Here is a 22207-nt window from a genome sequence, read left to right as displayed (position 1 = left end):
GCATCACTCACTTTCTCTGAGATTTACTCCTTGCTCTAGTGGCACTTCCTCCAACTGTGCCTGAGTAACACCATTGCTTCACTTCTTTCCTCTTTTCTGGAAGTATGAAATGCTTTCTCAGGTTCATGGAGGTCTGTTATCATTCTGATTTCAGGAATTATTAAAGCACAGTTTTAAAAAGCAGAGTTCTTTCTTGTGTTGAAATGAAATGGAGAAAACATTTCAACCATTTTTCACTCAAAGTAGATGCTGACAATCAGAATCTATGTCTTGGGAGACAGTGATTAACTGAGGCTAAATGGTAATGGGACTCATGAAAGCTAAAAGCTGTGATTGTATGATTATTCAGGGTTAGTTGGGGGAAAATCCTTTTGTAAAAATCAGGGCCAGTAATAAAGGATAAATTTCAAATCAGAGAGGCAAACTTAAACAAGAATTTAGAAGAATCAGAACACAGAAGTCATTCAAAGCACTACTGACTTCCCTGAAAAAAGATGGAGAAACATATTTTAACTCCTAAAAAGAAAAAAAAACCAGACATGGGAATCAAAAGCACAGCATAAGGAATATAGTCAATGATATTGCAATAGTAATGTATGGGGATAGATGGTGGCTATGCTTGTGGTGAACAACAGCATAACCTATAGAGATATTGAATCACTATGTTGTATACCTGAAAGTAATGTTACATTGTGTGTCAACTATACTACTAGACTTTAAAACAAAGACCATAAAAAGAGACAAAGAAGGGCATCATATAATCATAAAGGGGACAATCCAACAAGAAGATATAATAATGGTAAATATTTGTGCACTCAACATGAGAGCACCCAAATATATAAAACAATTAATAACCAACATAAAGGAACTAATTGATAATAACACAAAAATAGTAGGGGACTTTAACATCCCACTTACATCAATGGAGAGATCATCTAAATAGAAAATAAACAAGGAAACAATGGCTTTGAATGCCAAACTAGACCAGATGGACTTAACATATTCAGAACATTCCATCCTTAAACAGCAGAATACATATTCTTTTCAAGTGCACACAGAACATTCTCCAGAATAGATCACATATTAGGTCACAAAACAGGTCTCAAAACAAATACAAAAAGAGTGAAATTACACCATGGGCCTTTTCTGACAGCAGTGCTGTGAAAGTAGAAGTCAACCACAAGAAGAAATTTGGAAAGACCACAAGTACATGGAAGTTAAACAACATGCTACTAAACAATGAATGAGTTAACCAGGAAATCAAAACTGAAACAAGAAGAAATAGAAAACTTGAACAGACTGATAATCAGAAAAGAAATGGAATCAGTACAGCTAAGTGACTTCAGAGGCATGTTCTACTAAACATTTAAAGAAGGGTTGATACCTATTCTTCTCAATGTATTCCAAAAAATAGAAAAGGAAGGAAAACTTTCAAATTCATTCTATCAGGCCAGCATTACTCTGATACCAAAATCAGATAAAGACTCCACTAAAAAAAGAGAACTACACGCCAATATCCCTGATGAATATGGATGTAAAAATTCTCAACAAAATCCTGGCAAACCTAGTTCAACAATACATTAAAAGAATATTCACCACAATAAACTGGGATTTATACATGGGTTGCAAGAGTGGTTCAATATTCTCAAATCAGTCAATGCAATATACCACATTAATAGAAGAAAGGATAAGAACCATATGATTATTTCAAAAAATGCAGGAAAAGCATTTGACAAAGTACAAAATCCATTCATGATGAAAACCCTCAACAAAGGACGTTTAGAGGGAACGTACCTCAACATAATAAAGGACATATATGAAAAACCCACAGCTAATATCATCGTTAATGGGGGAAAAACTGAGAGCTTTCCTTTACGGTCAGGAACAAGACAGAGATGTCTACTTTCACCACTGTTATTTAACATAGCACTGGGAGTCCCAGCCACAACAGTCAGACAGCAAAAAGAAACAAAGGTATCCAAATAGGCAAGGAAGAAGTAAAACTTTCACTGTTTGCAGATGGCACAATACTATATATAGAAAACCCAAAAGACTCCACAAAAAAAAACTACTAGAACTGATACATGAATTCAGTAAAGTCTCAGGATACAAAATCACTGTACAGAAATCTGTTGCATTTCTATAAACCAATAATGAAGCATCAGAAAGAGAAATTAAGGAATCAATCCCATTTACAATTGCACCACAAACAGTAAGATACCTAGGAATAAACCTAACCAAAGAGGTGGAAGACCTGCACTCTTGACACTGTAAAAAGTTGATGAAAGATATTGAAGATGGTTCCAAGGAATGGAAATATATTCCGTGCTCATGGATTGGGAGAACAAATATTGTTAAAATGTCTACACTACCCCAAACAATCTAAACCTTTAATGAAATCCCTATCAAAATACCAACAGCATTTTTCACAGACCTAGAACAAACAATCCTAAAATTTGTATGGAACCACGAAAGACCCTAGGTAGCCAAAGTAATTTTGAAAAAGAAAAGCAAAGCTTGAGGCATCACAATTCTGGACTTCAAGTTATATTATAAAGTTATATTATAAAAAATATATTATATTTCGGCTCTTTCCATAATTTGGCTATTGTTGAGAGTGCTGCTATAAACATTGGGGTACAAGTGCCCCTATGCATCAGTACTCCTGTATCCCTTGGGTAAATTCCTAGCAGTGCTATTGCTGGGTCATAGGGTAGGTCTATTTTTAATTTTCTGAGGAACCTCCACACTGCTTTCCAGAGTGGCTGCACCAATTTGCATTCCCACCAACAGTGCAAGAGTGTTCCCGTTTCTCCATATCCTCTCCAGCATCTATAGTCTCCTGATTTGTTCATTTTGGCCACTCTGGCGTGAGGTGATATCTGAGTGTGGTTTTGATTTGTATTTCCCTGATAAGGAGCGACGTTGAGCATCTTTTTATGTGCCTGTTGGCCATCCGGATGTCTTCTTTAGAGAAGTGTCTTTTCATGTTTACTGCCCATTTCTTCACTGGGTTAATTGTTTTTTGGGTGTGGAGTTTGGTGAGCTCTTTACAGATTTTGGATACTAGCCCTTTGTTTGATATGTCATTTGCAAATATCTTTTCCCATTCCGTTGTTTGCCTTTTAGTTTTGTTGGTTGTTTCCTTTGCTGTGCAGAAGCTTTTTATCTTCATAAGGTCCCAGTAATTCATTTTTGCTTTTAATTCCCTTGCCTTTGGGGATGTGTCAAGTAAGAAATTGCTACAGCTGAGGTCAGAGAGGTCTTTTCCTGCTTTCTCCTCTAGGGTTTTGATGGTTTCCTGTCTCACATTCAGGTCCTTTATCCATTTTGAGTTTATTTTTGTGAATGGTGTGAGAAAGTGGTCTAGTTTCAACCTTCTGTATGTTGCTGTCCAGTTCTCCCAGCACCATTTGTTAAAGAGACTGTCTTTTTTCCATTGGATATTCTTTCCTGCTTTGTCAAAGATTAGTTGGCCATACGTTTGTGGGTTTAGTTCTGGGGTTTCTATTCTATTCCATTGGTCTATGTGTCTGTTTTTGTGCCAATACCATGCTGTCTTGATGATTAAAGCTTTGTAGTAGAGGCTAAAGTCTGGGATTGTGATGCCTCCTGCTTTGGTCTTTTTCTTCAAAATTACTTTGGCTATTCAGGGCCTTTTGTGGTTCCATATGAATTTTAGGATTGCTTGTTCTAGTTTTGAGAAGAATGCTCATGCAATTTTGATTGGGATTGCATTGAATGTGTAGATAGCTTTGGGTAGTACTGACATTTTGACAATATTTATTCTTCCGATCCATGAGCACGGAATGTTTTTCCATTTCTTTATGTCTTCTTCAATTTCCTTCATAAGCTTTCTATAGTTTTCAGCATACAGATCTTTTACATCTTTGGTTAGATTTATTCCTAGGTATTTTATGCTTCTTGGTGCAATTATTTCCACTCATTTTTAAAGGAATAAACTTGGAAAGGTGTTTTGACCAAATTCTCTAAGTATATAGCACTACTTTAGTTGGAAAATTTTATAAATCACTGTCTTAAATATGTGAAATTGTCTTTTCCTTAATAGCAGTTATTTTGACCTTAATTATTTAGAAAATCGCTTTAATTTCAACTTCACTTTGTGTTATCAATGTTTGGATGTGGATCAACTATCCTATACAAACTAATAATATTCTAGCCATTCAATTTGGCCTGAATTTCCAGGGTGTGGGTTTTTGTTGTTGGTATGTTTGTATGTTTGTTAGGAATTAGTGAAACTTTATGATGTCAGTAAAGGGAGTAGAGGGCTTGGCTCTAGCCTCTCTTGATGAAAAAAGAAAAAAAGAAATGCTTAATGTTAAGTGGGGTAGATAGTGATTGTCTACTGCTAAATACCATGTGAACTGAGAAGGGGTGAGGATGGGAGACAGTGCATGGGCTTGGATGCTGGACAGACTTGGAGTGGAAGTTCACCTTCACTGCTGATCACTCATGTCAGTTTGGACAAACTTTGATTTTAGGAAGTTGTGTTTTTCATGTGTAAGAGAAGAATAGTAACATTTACCTGATGGGGTTGCTTTGGGTAATAAATAAGATACTGCATGTAAGCATAGGGCACATAGTACATGCCCCCCAAATACTAGTTCCTTTCCTTCTCTCACAGAAGGGAGAGATTTTAGAAGCTATTTAGTTCAAACCTTGATTTTTAAAAAGAACATTCTGTAAATTAACATTTTAAAGGAATTTAATATTGCCAAATAATGGAATTAATTCCTAGTTTCAAATTTAAAAATACCATTACTTGTACTTAAGCATGGAAAAGAAATAAATTATAGGCAGCATGTATGTTTGGGGATTTAAAAAGTACATACACATGTAGAATTTTAAAGATTCAGGACATATCCTTAAAAAATAAGCATACATACAGAGTTTCTTTAGTTTTTAAGGACTGGTAAGACTTCAAAAGTTTTAGAATGACAGAAGGTGAACTTGAAAAGTACAATTTCGGGGCCCTTTAGTCTCCAAACAGTGTTTTAGACTCCAAAGCACCAAATAAGTGAAGTTGGTGATATTTACCTACCATGATGTAACGAAAATTCTTGGAATTCAAAATGTTGTGCTGCTTAGTCACTTCCCTTTTAATATAATCATTGTCCAGCTTAGTTTACATCTTAGTGACCTTAAAAGACCTGAAGTTTCATTAAAAGTTAAAGTTATCATCAGAGTATCTATTGACAGTTTTGCTTGTGGTTTTCGATAATATCTCCCTTTGTTCCTTTTGGCTCAGCAAAATATGGTATGCGAGACCTGAGGGCTGACTGGTTGACCTAGTTTAGAAGACCTAAGGAAGCCATATAACTAGCTGTAGCAAATGAAAAGCTATGACAATAATCCTATAAATATCCAGTTTTGGCCTGCATACACATAGGATACTGGGATAAACACAGCAGACCACTAAGTTTCTTATACAATTTCTCACAAGGTTCTTGTCACTATAGGTACCCTTTGTTTTGTTTTTTTAATGTAATGTTTTTTCCATTTCCACCATTTTTCTTTCTGTTTTTTTTTTTAATATGAAATTTATTGTCAAATTGGTTTCCATACAACACCCAGTGCTCATCCCAACAGGTGCCTTCCTCCATGCCCATCACCCACTTTCCCCTCCCTCCCTCCCACCCTTCATCAACCCTCCGTTTATTCTCAGTTTTTAAGAGGTACACTTTGAAGGTCAAGAAGAGCTTTATCAGTCCTGAATTTTAATTTTACCAGCTATATATTTACTTAAACACATCTTGAAGTTATCTTTAGTGTGTACCTCCAATGATTTCCATTGTTTATACTTGCTATCATTTGCTTTTAAATAAGAACTTGTGCTAAGTTCTTAATAATTTAGAATATTCCAGTGGGAGATTCCATAGTATGATTTGGTGCATGGATAAACCAAGGCTAAGAGTGATTTTCTACACACCCAAAGTCACTTAGGAAGACAGCTACCCAGACAAAAACACAGTATCATTACTTCAGTCTATCACAGAGTTCATTTCTTCCTCTTCATTCTTTCTTACCAGGGAGTGAGGATTGTCCTATGGTTTCCCATTAGAAACACAATTTTCTAATTGAAGACTGAAACACGAACTGGCCCAAACAGAGCTCCTGCTGGTTTTCGTTCCTTTCATTGTTGAAATGTAGTTATAAGCTCTGTTTTTTAAAAATAGGAGACTTCTGTCCAGCCGTATCCACAGTTTGTAGCCTTGCTATCCTAATTTTGTTTTAAAACAACAACAAATGGAATCAGGCTGTCAGACTAATGAATGCGTGATTACTCTAAACTGGATTAAAGCCATTTAATTTATCACACAGTTTATTGTCATGGCAGTGTCTAATTAAATAGCCACATCTGCGTTTTCTAGAATTAGAGCTGCATCCCCAATGGTCTGCTGTGACATTAAGGCCTGTAAAAGGGAAGACAGATGATGAATACTGAAATAAAAAGGGTTTTGACAACAATAGTGTATGAAAATAATAAAATCAATATCCTGGGAGGCAAGGAGAGAAAACATTCTTATTTCATATTCCTTGGAGTGGACAGGAAAGTGTAGATCTGAGAGAGACCCCCTGTCAAAGGAGTCAATGACAAAGCAACTGAAATTTCAATTGGTTTTCTGGAGTAAAATTATATGCTTTTTGAAAGCAGCTGAATTCTTTCCAGGAACTAACTACTGATGTGTCACACGTAGTAGGCATCGCATACATATTTGTTAGATGGATAAAGGAATGAATGAGCTAATTTGACAAAGTACAGAAACCAGCACTGATGAGAATTACAGGATTTCACCATTCAGGCAGTATCTCTAAAGCTGTGATACACCATTGCCATTTGCCAGCATTTCTAGTTCTATTTTCTTTGTGGGCACACAAGAAGGCCACATGTGCTTACTCCATTGAATGCAGGCATGGTTGTGTGAGCCATGAAATGTGAGTAGAAGTGACTTAAGATGTCTCTTCTAGGTGGTGTATCTGAAAACTGGTGTGTGATCGTCCATGCCGCTCTTCCCCTGCGGCAATGGTTGTGGAATCATGAGTGATATGGAGGAGCTGTGGGATGGAAGCAGCAGCCAGGATTGCTAAGCCAACAATCCACTCTGGAGAACTGCCTGGAGCCACAGCAGACTTTGAACAAGACATAGGTCCTGGTTGTTGTAAGCCAACGCATGGCAGATGGCAGATTCCAAAGATGATCAAGAGGGCCCACAGCATCACCCATCCAACATGCTCGTCTTCAGTGTGAATTTGCCCTTCTCCCATCAGAAAGTAGACTCTATTTCTCCTCCTCTTTCATCTGAGTGAGGGAAGTGATACTTCATGACTACTGAGACTGGCCCCCAAAAGGCCAGAAAGTTGCTCCTGCAGTACTAACTCTCTTGGAACACTTGCTGTCTGCATGCTCCCTCTCAGAATCCAGCCATCACAGAGCCCAAGGCCCACAGAGAGTTCACGCATAGGTGCTCTTGTGAAGAGTCCCAGCTAGTCTGAGTTATCCTAGCCAGGCACCAAATATGTGAGCGAAGAAACTTCCAGATGATTTCGGCCCCCAAGCCATTTGAGTGCTCCGCAACTAACACCCCACCTATTATGCAGCAAAGCCAAGACATCACCACTATGTCGTGTCAGATTTCCTGACCCATAGAATTTGCGAGCACAGTAATATATTGTTATTTTACAGCACTAAGTTAGGACAGTTTGTCATAGAGCAACTGGTAACTACAACATACTGATGGAATTTGTTTGTTGCCACACCATAATTTAGCCCATTTTAATACAAAGGTGTTTTTTTTGAAAGCCAAGAAATGTAAGTGACAAAATAAAAGATAACATTTTCAGTTTTTGGTAGTAGGGCCCTGTATGATACCACCATAATGAGGAAGTTATACAGCCTTAATCTGTGTGATCTATTCTCCTTAACAATAAACCACATTCCTGGTACCTCATTCATTTATGCAAGGCTTAATAAACTTAATTTACTGGTGCACAGTAATTTTTATTGTTTCATCCAGGCGATATTTATTCTGCAGATAACTGTATCTTTCTGTACCTCAAGAAAACAAATGGTATATTGGAAAATATTTACACATGATAAAATGCTATGGAGAAAACTGGGAAACTCAAATTTTGGAATGACTGATATTTCAGAACTAGTTAGCACCTAAGCTATTAGTATGTTAATTTTTTTTAATGTTTATTTATTTCTAAGAGAGAGAGAGAGAGACAGAATATGAGCATGGGAGGGGCAGAGAGAGAAGGAGACACAGAATCCAAAGCAGGCTCCAGGCTCTGAGCTGTTGGCACGAAATCACGAACTGTGAGATCATGATCTGAGCTGAAGTCGGACGCTTAACCAACTGAGCCACCCAAGCGCCCCGAGCCATTACACTATGTTAGATGCAAGCTTCTGATATTGCCATGTAGGTTGGGACACTTCTCAGTGAATGTTGCTCCTCCCCTTCAAATTATTAGCACAGAAAATTTTAACAAAACCACTAGAACAACTTAGGAGTTCACATCACATTATATTTACAAGCACAGATGCCAGGAATGGAAAAGCATGGAATAAAATTGTCAATACTGCACACAACAATAGTACTGATTAGCTTAATCTGAAGGTTCTCCAGCTCCAGGGGCAGACACCATGAATCCACACTAATGCAAGTACTGTCTGAGTAAGGTCTATTTCACAGCTTAATTAAACATTTGAAGCCAATTTTCACTATTCATAATGTGTGGGGAGAGATGTATCCCAGAAAAAACATAAAATTTATATTTTTAGTTTGCAGAGAAGGCAAAATAAATATTCCAACAAAGGAGAAAACCGATCCAGAACAAGGAAGCAGCTATACACTGAAGACAATGAAGCATATAATGATGTCCTGTCATTCATATCTCACTCACAACACTGAGACGGACAGAATGGACAGATATGTATAAGGACCCACACACTAGGGTGATGGGGACATTTGCCAAGTATGAGACAGTTGGACAGAGGCAAGCTAGGGTATTGAAAAGGGCATAGAACTTGCTACTGGCAAGGCCCAGAATTAAATTACAGCACCTCTGTTAACTTACTGTTTGGCTTTGAGCTAATAACTTTTCTCTAAAAAATTTTTTCTTTAATGTTTATTTATTTTGAGAGAGAGAGTGAGAGAGAGAGAGAGACAGGCAGAGAGAATCTGGAGCAGGCTCCAGACTCTGAGCTGTCAGCACAGAGCCCAATGCTGGGATTGAACCTATGAACCACAAGATCACGACCTGAGCCAAAGTTGGATGCTCAACCAACCGAGCCACCCAGGTGCCACTAGCTAATAACTGTTCGATATCTCCGTTTCTTTATCTTTAAAATGGGGAGAATAATAGCCATTATGAAGGATTATTTTGAGGATGGGTAGTCATGTGTATAAAATGCCTGCTATTTAATGAGCACTTAATAAAGGGTGGTTGTCATTATCATATTTTAATAAGAAAGATAAATGCTGGCAATCTCTCCAACAAAAGCCATATGTGTTAGTGTTTGTAGTTCTTGGCCTCTTGGTAATTTGCCGAGAGAACTGTGATTTAGACTTAGGCAAAGGCTTTGGATTGTCCCCTAGTTTTGCCCTTCATTTTGCTCCTGAGGCCAACTCATCAGAGAATTCCTCTCTCAAAAGTTACATAACAACCAGTCTCAAATCTGCTTGTTCAGGTCTGTGGGCCAGAGATTTAGAACCCCATGTATGAAGCTTTATTCTACACCAAAGCCATTCGCAAAACTAACCAGTAAGCCAGAATTTCCTTCTGGGCTTTCATCATCAGCACTGAAATGATCATTTTTATATAAGAAACAAATGAAGGAAGTGCTTTGCAAGCCAATTATTCACAGGCATGGCCAGTGTTGCATTCTAAGAAATTCTTTCACTTGCTCAGGGTGGGGTGCTGTTTTTGTGATTGTCTTTCCCCTTCCCATTGTTCCCTCATGTCACTGCCAGCTGCCCCCCATCCTTCTACCCCATTACACACACACACACACACACACACACACACACACACACACACTATTATTTCTGCAAGGTTCCAGGAAGCCAGCTGCCTTGTCCTTGTGTAGTCCCCTGGACCTGCAGATGATGACCACCCATTTGGTTAAGTCTGAAGCAGTATCCAAATCCCAGGAGTCATCCCAGCTTGATTTACCCACAGCAAAGCCTGTGGATGAGGTTCCTTGCCTCCAGAGACAGCCCTGCTGACAGATTTTAAAATCAATCACACGGGGTTGACAAGTCCCTTAATTGGTTTTGATAATAATTTTCTCAGATGCCAGAGGATTTGCTGACACCTTCAAGTAATGACAGTTCACCAAACTGGATTCTGAAGTTTAGGATTAAATAAAATATATGTGAATATATTTACTGTGCCAAGTGGAAGGAACAGTTTCCAGGAAGAAGATTCATAGAATTACAGATTTCTTAAGCTGGAAGACCTCTTTGAAGTAAAAGTGTCCAACTTCTTGGTTTGCATTTGAGGGAGCAAAGATTCTGAGGGCTAAACCTGGAAGCTCAAACAATTTAAGGTGTAGAAACTCTTGGAGGCTATGAAAATATTATCTCAACCAACTTACTCCCTAAATACTTCCTGAGACATTTTACTTTTTTATTTTTTATTTACTCTATTATTATTACTTGTTTTTTGAGAGAGAGCACATACATGTACACATGCGAGCAGGGGAGGGGCCAAGGGGGGAGAGAGAGAGAGAGAGAGAGAGAGAGAGAGAGAGAGAGAGAGAGAGAATCTTAAGCAGGCTCCATGCTCACTGTGGAGCCCGACATGGGGCTTGATCTCACAATCATGAGATCATGACGTGAACTGAAATCAAGAGTCAGATGCTTAATAGACTAAGCCACCCAGGAGCCCCTTCCTGAGACATTTTAAACTTTATAGTTAGTTAATCTCATGCTGTCCTTCCTATATTTTACTTATTCACGTATGTATTTATTTATTCTTTGTCATCATCACAGGTGATTCAAGGTTGCATCGTTCAAATATGAAGAAAATATTGCTACCAGCAGGGATGCTTGTTTTTTGAGCTGTTATCTCAACAGGAGTGATGGATTTACACTCTTTTGTCTGATTCACATTGTAATTAATTCTACTCATTTGTGAAGCCCAGGTGAAGTGTGTGGCCAAGAAACAGAGGGAAGCTAATTTGTGAACACACACAAAAAGAGTACCTCACTGATTTCAGAATATGACCAATTGAGCTAACTGGCTTTACTTCTTTGATCGTATAAATCACAGCTAAAAAAAACCCCATTATTAACTATTCATATTCCTTGCTGGAAGAACAATAAACAAGAATATAAACTATAAAAGGGGAAGACCAAATATTTGTTTAAACTTTGGCTTAAATGGATGCCATTAGTATTTAATGACACCTGGGATCTGGATGCTGTTTCAGAATTGACGAAATTGGCAACTGTCACCCACATTTAAAAAAAAATGTTTATTTATTTATTTTGAGAGAGAGAGTGAGAAGAGTGAGAGAGAATGAGCAGGGGTGGGGCAGAGAGAGAGGAAGACAGAGAATCCCAAGCAGGCTGTGCACCATCAGCACAGAGCCCATTGTGGCACTCGAACTCACGAACGGTGAGATCATCACCTGAGCCGAAATTAAAAATCAGACGCTTAATCAACTGAGCCACCCAGGCGCCCCAAACGTCATCCACATTTTTAAGATGTGGGAACTGAATCTTCAAAGAATTAAAGGTCTTGCTAGAGATTCCAAAGCTAGGAAGGGCCGCACCCAGGACTGATGGCAGGACCAAGCGTTCATGCCTCTCTACCACAATAATTTTAGGTACTGCCTTTTTAATTAAAGGCACAGAACGAAGTTCAAACAAAGAGATTTGTGATTTGGAAAACAGTTCTGTCCACCTGTGAATACTAGTGTACAAAAAAAATATACTTGTGCAGATTTACACATTGTTTATATAGGCAGGACAATACATGCTTAGCTCTCTTCTTATTACTACATTTGGTTTTTGTTGTACTTCAAATCATCCAGAGGCTTTGTATTGGCTGCCACCAGTAATATAGTTTATAATTATGTTCACTCCTATGTTACGAAAAAGCAAAGCAAATAAAACTTTTGGCTTCATCTCCAGTTGCTCAAACTCAAAAGCCTTGGAATCATCCTTGACTCTTCTCCCTTTCTACTCCACATGCAACCCACTGGCAAATCCAGTTAACTTTACCTTTAAATGAGATTTAAAACTGAAACCTCTCACTTCCCCCATGGACACCACTTGGTTTAACCTATCGCCATTTGCCTGGATACTTGCATTAGCCGGCTGGCTGGTCTCCCTGCCTCTCTCCTTGCCCCTTGCAGTCGTTTCCAGCACCAGCCAGTATGATTCTTTTAAAGCATAACTTAGATCCTACCACTTCCTATTCAAATTGCCAATGGCTTCCCATCTTGCTTAAATCAGAGTCCAAGTCATCATAAGAACCTACAAGACTCTTCAGGATCTGACCTCTAGACATCTCTCTGAAATCACCAATCCCCTCACTTGAGCCACTCCAGCTTCTCTGGTCTCCTCAATGCTCCTGGAACATACCACACATGTTCCTACTTCAGGGCTTTGCACTTGCCACTTCTACTGTCCATGATACTCTTTCCCCAAATATCCTCCACGGATTACTCTCTCAATGCCTTTGGGTCATTGCTCAAAATTACCATGACAGTGGATTCTTCACCAGCTCTTTCCTTTACCCCAGGCAGGAAGGGCAACTGTCCCGGATCTCTCACTTTAGAGGGCACTGCTCTCATTCATCCCTTCCCAGAGGGGCAAGGAATATGCAGGGCTAAAGTGAGGTGCCCATGGAGAGCTCCCTCCCTCTCCCCACTCCTACATAACGTTCTGAATACCCAGAGTTCCCTGCCCCAGTAGCCCAACCACACTTTCAAGACCATGCTGCTGGTAGGCATGTTCCAAGGCCTGAGAGGAGAGCTGAGAAGAAGCAGCTATTAATGGTGTGTGTGTGCGTGTGTGTGTGTGTGTGTGTGTGTGTGTGTGTGTGTGTGTGTAACTTGGACTTGTGGGCTGGAGCATCCACACACATGTTTTTGAGAGCCCTCATGGTAGAGGATCTTGCTGAGGTGAGAAGAGAACAGGTGGGAATGGGGAGGGACACTGGCTAGAGGCAGGATACTTCAGATTCTAGTGCAGAGCTCTGAGGGTTTTAACACTCCAAATTTGACCAAGATCTTGAGCAAGATGCAACGAAGGTATGTGGTCAAGGTGGAATGACAATCTATAATTGATTTCATTATTGATCAAATGTTAGACATATCACAGGTGTTCCTTCACCTGTGTTTTTCCCCCAAGCCCTGCAAATACTAAAGGTGTGCCTACCCTTCCATGATTGCTCTATTTGCAATTGCTTCTTTTCCCATGGACATTCCATAATACCCCTCCTTTCTTTTTATTTATCTTCTAGTACTTATCACCATCTGACATATATTTGTTTAGTTTATCTCCTACATAGAGAATGTAAGTTCTATTGACAGTGTTGTTCATTGCTATTTTCCTAGCACTAAGAATAGCCCTTAGCACATGGTAGATACTCAATAAACATTTGTTGAATGGATGAGTGGTGGATGGCTATCCTCTAATGAGCACCTACCATTTTACATGTGTTATGCCATTTAAATCTAACTAACCCTATGGGCCTGCTATAAAAAAATCCTACTATTCTTTCCATTTTACAGTGTAGTCTCAGAGGGTTGAAATAACTTCATGGAGGTCACACTACTTCCAAGTAGGAGATACAGAATGTGCCCACAGATCTCTCCAACTTCAAAGTTCTTGTTATCTCTACCATAATGTCTTTGGATAGTCAAATTCCAAACATTAGATCCAGAAGATTTAGGATGCAAGGCTTTCTATTGCATCTGCCTGGTTGGCTGATTTTTTAAACTCAAGAGAGCACTGAGTTGACTAGAAAACTTAGAGTATGGTAAAATTTCTCTTTTAGCAATTGGAATTTATTTACTCAATTTGTTTAGCTTGGAAAGGTAGAGATGGTGTAGACCAGTTAGAGAAATTCATATAAACACGGTGCTTGGACTGAAAATATTTGGAAGGAGAATAAATATTTTCTACTAATCAGGTGTGTCCAAGATGGGTTACTTACCCACAGTGATTCAGGGTAGAGGTGGGGCAATTATCACTGGTCCATAAAATAGCCTGCTCTTTGGAGCAGAAGTAGAAAATTGGGTGAAAACCAGGATTTTGCAGCTGTTGCCCAATCTTTGGTTTATTCATAACTGTCTTCATTGAGTTAATGCTATTAATGCTTCATTCTTGGGAGTGCCATGTGGACTGTGGGATAAGATATGGAAGAATTAGATGCCTATATGGCACTAATTTACTGATTTTCACCATAGCTTCCTCAAGTCTTGTGATTATCCTCTTTCTCCTGGGAGGTCTCATTACATCTCTGATCTAGCTCCTAATTAAAAGCCAATATCATGTTCTATGTAATAGTCTGAGAAATGTTCTGCCTGAGGGTCCTGTCCCTGGATACATCAATACAGTATGTTATTCTCCTGCAAACGGTCCTTTAAAGCTTTTGTTTTGAGTCACAGCCCGTTGGACTAGACTTTGGAAATGATAAGTCTTCTCTAGATTCAAAGGAGACCTATTGTTTCAAATCTCTCAAGTTCTTCCATGCCAGATTTGCTTGTTAAACTATATAGCACTACAAATCTTCTGCACCACCTGTTCAAACTTTGCCTCCCTAAGTGAGTTCCATACGTAGCATCCATCCATCCATCCATCCATCCATCCATCCATCATTTTACAAATATGTATTGAAAGCCTGATATGTGCTCTTACTGGAAATGAAAACCTAAAATAAAATGTAGTTACCACATTCACCGTGTTTACAGACAACCTTAACTTGGAAAAAAATACAACAGTTATCCAGGGACAATGATCTATTGATTGAGTTTTTGGTATAAAAGAAATGATATCTAAGGTAGATTGGACTCAGCTTTCCTCAGTATTGAGAACAGCAATTCCTTTACCCTTTTGTAAATAGAACTTCATGTAGCTGGGCTGAGGGCAGTATCTTGGATCTGAAATATGCACTTCTTCCCCAAGTATGGGGCCCGAACTCTCACTGGCAGTGCAAATTTTTATCAATACAGTATCTTCTTGACTTCCTATGCATGGCATGGATTTGGGGAGAACTTTGTGGACACTTCAGGGGGGCTGAGGTGCAGATGCTATCATAGCTGGTCTGACTAACCATTTCCTGGTTGATGAGCTGTCTCATCAGGGAGAGGACTTCTCTTCAAGCCTTAACAGAGCAGAGCTTGGTGGTTCTTAGTGGGTTGCTTATGCCACATCCAATGTAAGCTCAGAATATAGATCAGAAAATTGGGCACAGGATCACAGCATATCTACATTGGACAGGATTGTGGGCCCCCATTCATCCAAACATCTTATTTTACTCCTGGGAGTCAAGGATTCCAAAACCCTCAGGCTTCGATTTTGAGCACACATAGCCTCATCTTTGAGAGCCATGGGAAAGCCTGAAGAAGGTGAAGAAAGAACCAAAGCAGTGAAATCCCGAGGATTATATTCTCTTTTTCCCTAGAGATTACAATATCTCTTCTTGAAAAGTCATCTGTCTTCCTATCTGAATATCGCTTTTGGTAAGTTTTAGCAATTTTTAAAGGGAACCTTGAAAAATACTTAAAAGAAATTTTTTTACTTTTATTTATTTTTGAGAGAGACAGAGTGCGAGCAGGGGGGGGGGGTTGGTGGGGAGGGGTGTGGCAGAGAGAGAGAGGGAGACACAGAATCCGAATCAGGCTCCAGGCTGTGAGCTGTCAGCACAGGGCCCGATGCAGGGCTTCAACTCATGAACCGCCAGATCATGACCTGAGCTGAAGTCGGACACTTAACTGACTGAGCCACCAGATGCCTCGAAAAATACTTTTTTGTGTGTATTCTAATGTCTCCTTCCCAGCTGAGGAATCTACTGATTAATTTTCCCTTAAACATTAATTAAAAATGTATTACTTTCTTGCTATGTCCTGGCCATGGTATGAGGCTCCCTCTGCAAGCCATATATTTGCTAGCTTTCCACTCTGGGAATTCAGAGGGTTGTGCTGAAAATGATGATCCTTTCATCAGAATTAAGGCAGGCTTCTGTAAGGCAGTAATAATAGCATTGGCATCCGAGCCTGTGCACTATCTAAATCCTCACAATAGCAGAGGAAGATGAACTCTTTTATACCTGTCATCTTTGGCCCACAGTGAGTGGATTAGCAGCACCTTGAGCAAATATCACAGCCTACTGCAATAACTTGCATGTTGCCGTTTATGTGCTGCTCTCCTGAACTAGACCATGATAGTACTGACAGCGAGATCGGGTGTTTTTCATTTGTATTACTTCAGCCCATAGCTCAGTGAAAGAACAAAGAAGACCAGGGAATGGAGAAAGAACAAAGATTCACCAGGTGGCTTCTGATTTGCTTACTCCTTATGAAAACCATATTTTTACTAAATGCAAACAAATAATTTACTAGTGTAGTGCATTGCTTTTCATTTTGTGTTTGTCCCACATTCTTTCATCAAAACTTCCTCCTCCTCACTCCACATGATTCTGGTAAGACCAGACAGGAGAACGTGTGGCCTACACTAGCCAGAGTATTCATTGATACTTGTTGTTAAGTCCAAGGGTGAGCATATTACTGAAGCAAGGACAAGTAAGGTTTTTTTCACAGAGACAGAAATAGATGCTGGGAGAGAGGCTCTTTCCTTTTGAGCCTGTGAGTTTTAAGGACCCTAGGAGTCCGGAAATGCCAGCGTCCAGCTTTCCATCCATATGGAGAAAGTCTGTCAGAAGATGAAGGCAACACAGATGAACGCAGAGATAAAGACAAAAAAAAAAGGAAAGGAGAGATGATATTTGCTCCTTAAATACTGGAAGCAATTATGACTAAAGATCAACCCATAGTTTTTTTCAGACTTTTGAGTGAATGGTACTTATTTTTTTATGTGTTTATATTTGTACAGTCAGTTTGAGTTGGGTTCCATTCCTTGCAACCAAAAAGTCTTGATGACCATAAACATCCCAACAGGCAACATTGTACCAGTATCTGTAATTCTCATGAGGTAGTGTCATGTGTGACAAAAGTGCAAGAACAGTAAGAGTTAGTGGCCCTTAGGGCCTTATATCTCAAGGCAGGGGTCTGGATTATAGCTCTAGTGACCCACCTGGAGCCCTTCATTTGTGGTGGCTCCAGCCAAAAGTCACCACTGTAGCAACTAACTGATGTGACATGTCTTAGCCTTCTCTTGGCTTCCAGAAAACCTTCATGACTCACTCTTTTCCTGTAAGGACATTCCAGTCAAGAAAGGAAACTGAGCAAAAGGCATTATTCCCTTAATTTAGACCTATGGCCCTCATCCAAGTCTGAAAAACCACAGACCTGCATCTGCTTGTTCTCAATCCAGAAAAAAACTAGTGTTCCTAGAGGGCTGTCCATCCTTCTGATACCAACAAACAGTGTCAGCAGCAGAGAAAGCCTTTGGATTTTAAGAAAACATTTGGCTGTTATGTTAAGCGAGCAAACAAACCAGGCATGTCTAAAGAATGGGACAGTAGAATTCCAACCAACCCAGGGAATATGGCAGATTTCTAGAGGCAGTTATTTACATACAAACCCAAATATTTCCTTTCAATGTAAACATGCAGTCAGCGATGTCAGCAAGGAGTTTTGGGCATTTCCTGTATTTTCCACTAAAGCCATGTTAACAGGCAACATTCACAATCCCTTTTGTTTATTTTTTTTTGGGGGGGACAGAGAGAGACAGAGCATGAACGGGGGCGGGGCAGAGAGAGAGAGGGAGACACAGAATCGGAAACAGGCTCCAGGCTCCGAGCCATCAGCCCAGAGCCTGATGCGGGGCTCGAACTCACAGACCGCGAGATCGTGACCTGGCTGAAGTTGGACACTTAACCGACTGCGCCACCCAGGCGCCCCAACAATCCCTTTTGTCTGATGTTATTAAGTGTGATCCAAACCACCAACACTCACTGACAATATAACTGGCATTTGTGGTCAAGTCTGTGTTTGTCAGAAGGAATTCTTCCTCTACGTCCTTTTCTGAGTAAGTCCTGTAACCTAGTATGACTTTTATTAAATAAGGCATTCAGAGATGAAATGTAAGTGATCTAACTTCACAGTCTAATGTGACAGCACCTCTGCAGAGGACAAATGAGTGAGATCTGAAGCTCCGAGGTATGGAATGGAGCCATAGGGGATGGGTATGACCCAAGACAAAGAATCAGTTCTCTCATGGGCTGAGATATGTCACTCTACAATAGGAGTAGGCACATGCCTGCCCCAGGCCAAAACCAGCCCACCATGAGCTGAGAATGTTTTTCACATTTTTAAATAATTGAAAAAAATCCAAGATGAAACAGTATTTTGTGACATTTGATAAATATGAAATTCATATTTCAGTGTTCATTAATAAACCTTTATTGACACAAAGCCACACAAATTTCATTATATACTTGGCTACAATAATGGAGTTGGATAGTTGCCACAAAGATCATATGGCCTGTGAAGTCAAAATCATTTACTATCCAGCCCCTTACAAAAATAATTTGCTTACCTCCACCTACCTTCCAAGGCTTGGATTATATTCTCCCTTGCAAGCCATCAGAGAACATAATGATGCAATGAGAGAGCCACGAATTCTCATCCTGGCTTCATGTCTAGCTCCCTGTGTAACCCTAGAAAGTGATTTAACTCTTATAGGGCCTTGCTATCCTGCTCTTGTCTCGTAGTATAATACAGCTCTGAAATTATTTGGTCCCACAGAGGCCTGATGCTTGTTGCAAAGGGATAATCTAGATGGTCTGGATGTCCCTTCAGCATGACCACAGATTACTGATAGGGAAGTGACCTCTGTGGGATCATCATTCTACAAACGAATATGGTACTATTCTTCAGAGGCATTCTGATCCCTGAAGTCTCAACTCTATCAACACCACTTTATTTTCAAAACTGTGGCCATAATTACAGAAGCAAAGTGCAGTAGAAAACTGAAGGAACTAGCTGAATGGTGTCCAGCTCACCAAATGCTTTGTCCTGGGAATATCTGCTTGTGGCATAAGTCATAGAAGATCTATTAATTCTTTTTAAATGGAAAGACTCCTTGTTTCATCAGGAAAGCTTCTTTCCATTTTCTGAGGGAGGGGGTGAGCGCTGACTTGGGATTATCTGCATAAATGCTTCCACAGTCCTCTTGATTTAGCTGATGAACACCTGCCACAGCCAGGACAGTTGGCAGTGCAGATCCATGTTGGAAAATCAGACTTCACAGAGGATAGTTTTGCAAGCAAAATAGTCTTTTCCTTGAGAGCCTTGAAACACTGGTGACCCTAGTCCTACTCTAAAAGTCTTGTGAGAAAGGGAAGCTTGAAGGTTTCCAGGTGACACTTTTTAAAGCCAGTTTTTGAAGGCTTTAAAAACCTTGAGCTCTGGTGATGGACCTAGAAGGTATGATGCTCAGTGAAATAATTCACACAGGGGAAGACAAATACAATATGATTTCACTTTTATGTGGAATCTAAAGAAAACAACAAATTAACAAACAAACAAAAAAAGGAGAAATATACCCCTAAATACAGAATACAAACTGATGGTTGCCAGATGGGAGAGGGGTGGGGAATGAGCAAAATGGGTGAAGGGCAGAGGGAGGTATATAGGCTCTCAGTTACTTCATGAGGATGAAAGGCACAGAATAGGGAATATAGTCAATGGCATTGTAAGATCATTGTATGGTGACAGATGGTAGCTACACTTATGGTGAGCACAGCATAAGGTATAGACTTGTTCAATCACTATGTTATACACCTGAAACTAATGTAACAACTATACTTAAATGTATAAACTGATGTGTCAACTATACTTCAGTTAAAAACTTAAAAAACAAAACCTTGAGCTGCTGTGGATTTATCACCTAATTATATTCTTCTGTGGATCGTTATACATGGTCACAATAAATGGCTGTCACTTAACCAGTGAGTCTCATGCATAAAGACAAATTCTGGGCATTTAATTCTAACATTTGTCTTAAGACCTTTTTTTGGGTCTTTAATAAGTTTATTAAACTTATTTAATATGTTTATTTATTTAACTTTAATATTAATATTTAATATAAGTTGATATTTATTTCAGTTTAATAAGTTTTATTTATTTTTAAATTTTTAATTTAAATTCCAGGTGGCTAACATACAGTGTAATATTAGTTTCAGGTGCACAACTTAGTGATTTAACACCTCCATACAACACCTGATGCTCATCACAAGTGCACTCCTTAATCCCCATCACCTATTTAACCCATCCTCCACCCACCTCCCCTCTGGTAACCCTCAATTTGTTCTCTATAGTTAAGAGTCTGTCTCTCGGTTTGCCTCTCTCTCTTTATCTCTATGTTTGTTTGTTTTGTTTCTTAAATTCCACACATGAGTGAAATCATATGGTATTTGTCTTTCTCTGACTGACTTATTTCACTTAGCATAATTGTCTCTAGCTCCATCCATGCCATTGTAAACAGCAAGACTTCATTCTTTTGAGTCATTCATTCTGAGTCAAGACCTGCCGACACTTTCTCCTTCCCAGCAACAAAAGGCTTATTAGCGTTTGTGGTGACAGAAGTCCTGGTTACAACTTGTACGGCAGGAAGTAAAATGTATCTATCTTAGCATCAGTATTTTGTAGGCTTCAATCTCCTTTAGCTTTCTGATAGACTACATAAGAGTTTAAGTTCAAGATTAGCTTTCAAAACAAACCACAAAGCGCAAGCAGCCCATATTCATTGGACCCAACCTTGTCTTTAACCAAAAAAGCTTGTTGGCCTCCAGGGTGCATTTTTTATATTTTTCTTCCATGTTTTGAGGAAGTGTATACAAGGATTTTTCTATTCAAAATAAGCAGGAATACAAAAGTAGCATAAAAATGAATTTCACTGGGTTCTTATTTTATGAAACTCTATGAGAACAGTAAGTATATAATGACACACAGAACCCTGTGAGGATATTTTTGCTTGGATTGCAGTTTTAGAATACAAGACTTCTCAAGTCAAAGAGTCACATCTGAGAAAGCTGAAAGAGATGAGCTGGTCCAGTGGCTTCATATCTCAGCCAAAGAAAGGGAGGCCAACCAGGGGGGCGACGTGTCCAAGGAGAACACTGGTTGTAGGACCGGATTCAGATTCTACCTCTCCATATGCTCAATATCTGCAAGTACCTGGCAGTTTCCTCTACCCCATCTCCATTTTGACAGCTTGTAACTGACATGATTAACTTTTTTACACTGTGGTTTTTTTATTCAAGTATAATTAACATAACGTTATATTAATTTCAGGTGTACAATGTAATCATTCAGCAATTATACCCACTTCTCAGTGCTAACCAAGATAAGTGTACTCTTAATCCCATTTATTTTGCCCATCCCCCCACCCAGCTCTATTTTTGGAGTTATTGCCATCTGTCAGTGGGAAGAGAGTACATTGATATATTCCAATGGACACCTGGAGTGAACATGCCTATATTTTCTACCAGTGAGTCTCTTTGGATCAGACTTCCCTCTACAACTGGGGGTTCCCTGTTCTTATTTGTACAGCAAAGACCTAAGCTTTCTGACAAGCCTGCCAGATTGATGTGGGATTTGTCTTGCCTGAACACTGGGACTTGATGTATCCAGATGAACACCACTTCCTGAGGAGGAGCTAGGATATAAGATAATGACCAAGTAAACTGACATTGAGGCCACATGAACATGAACATGCTCTGAAGGAGTGAGGGCTGTCTTTAAGTTCTGTTCAAGGTTGGTACTCTCAGGGTCAAATGTGTAAGGCAAAGAGTCCGACATGTCACCTGGGCATGTATTTGACTACATGAAGCCCACGTATTCCTGAAATCATACATGTAAATGGAATCACAGATTCCATAGAAATATCAAAGGAGATTTACGTTGATCTCCTAATGCTCTTCAAGTGCCAAAACTTCTTAACTTTTTAAACTTCAAGTTTCTTTGGCTCAAGCATTAATGAGAAGTTCATTCATTCATTAATACCTGCATCAAATATTTACTGATTGCTTACTATGT

General features: G+C 39.4%; 1 protein-coding gene across 7 annotated transcripts in view; it reads right to left on the bottom strand.

The window, feature by feature from the left end:
- The window catches only part of PRLR (prolactin receptor), a 164974-nt gene that overhangs the window by 77606 nt on the left and 65161 nt on the right, over nt 1–22207 (bottom strand). For 3 of the 7 annotated variants that reach the window (XM_053201575.1, XM_053201559.1, XM_053201579.1), the window contains exon 2: nt 14200–14387. The exons of the other annotated variants lie outside the window; for them this stretch is intronic. The gene's annotated coding sequence lies outside the window, so the exon portion shown is untranslated. The remainder of the gene's footprint in view (nt 1–14199; nt 14388–22207) is intronic. 7 annotated transcript variants of the gene reach the window in all.

This window comes from Acinonyx jubatus, chromosome A1 (genome assembly GCF_027475565.1).
Source record: "Acinonyx jubatus isolate Ajub_Pintada_27869175 chromosome A1, VMU_Ajub_asm_v1.0, whole genome shotgun sequence".
NCBI classification, from domain to species: Eukaryota; Metazoa; Chordata; class Mammalia; order Carnivora; family Felidae; genus Acinonyx; species Acinonyx jubatus.
This window is presented reverse-complemented; position numbering and strand designations above follow the sequence as displayed.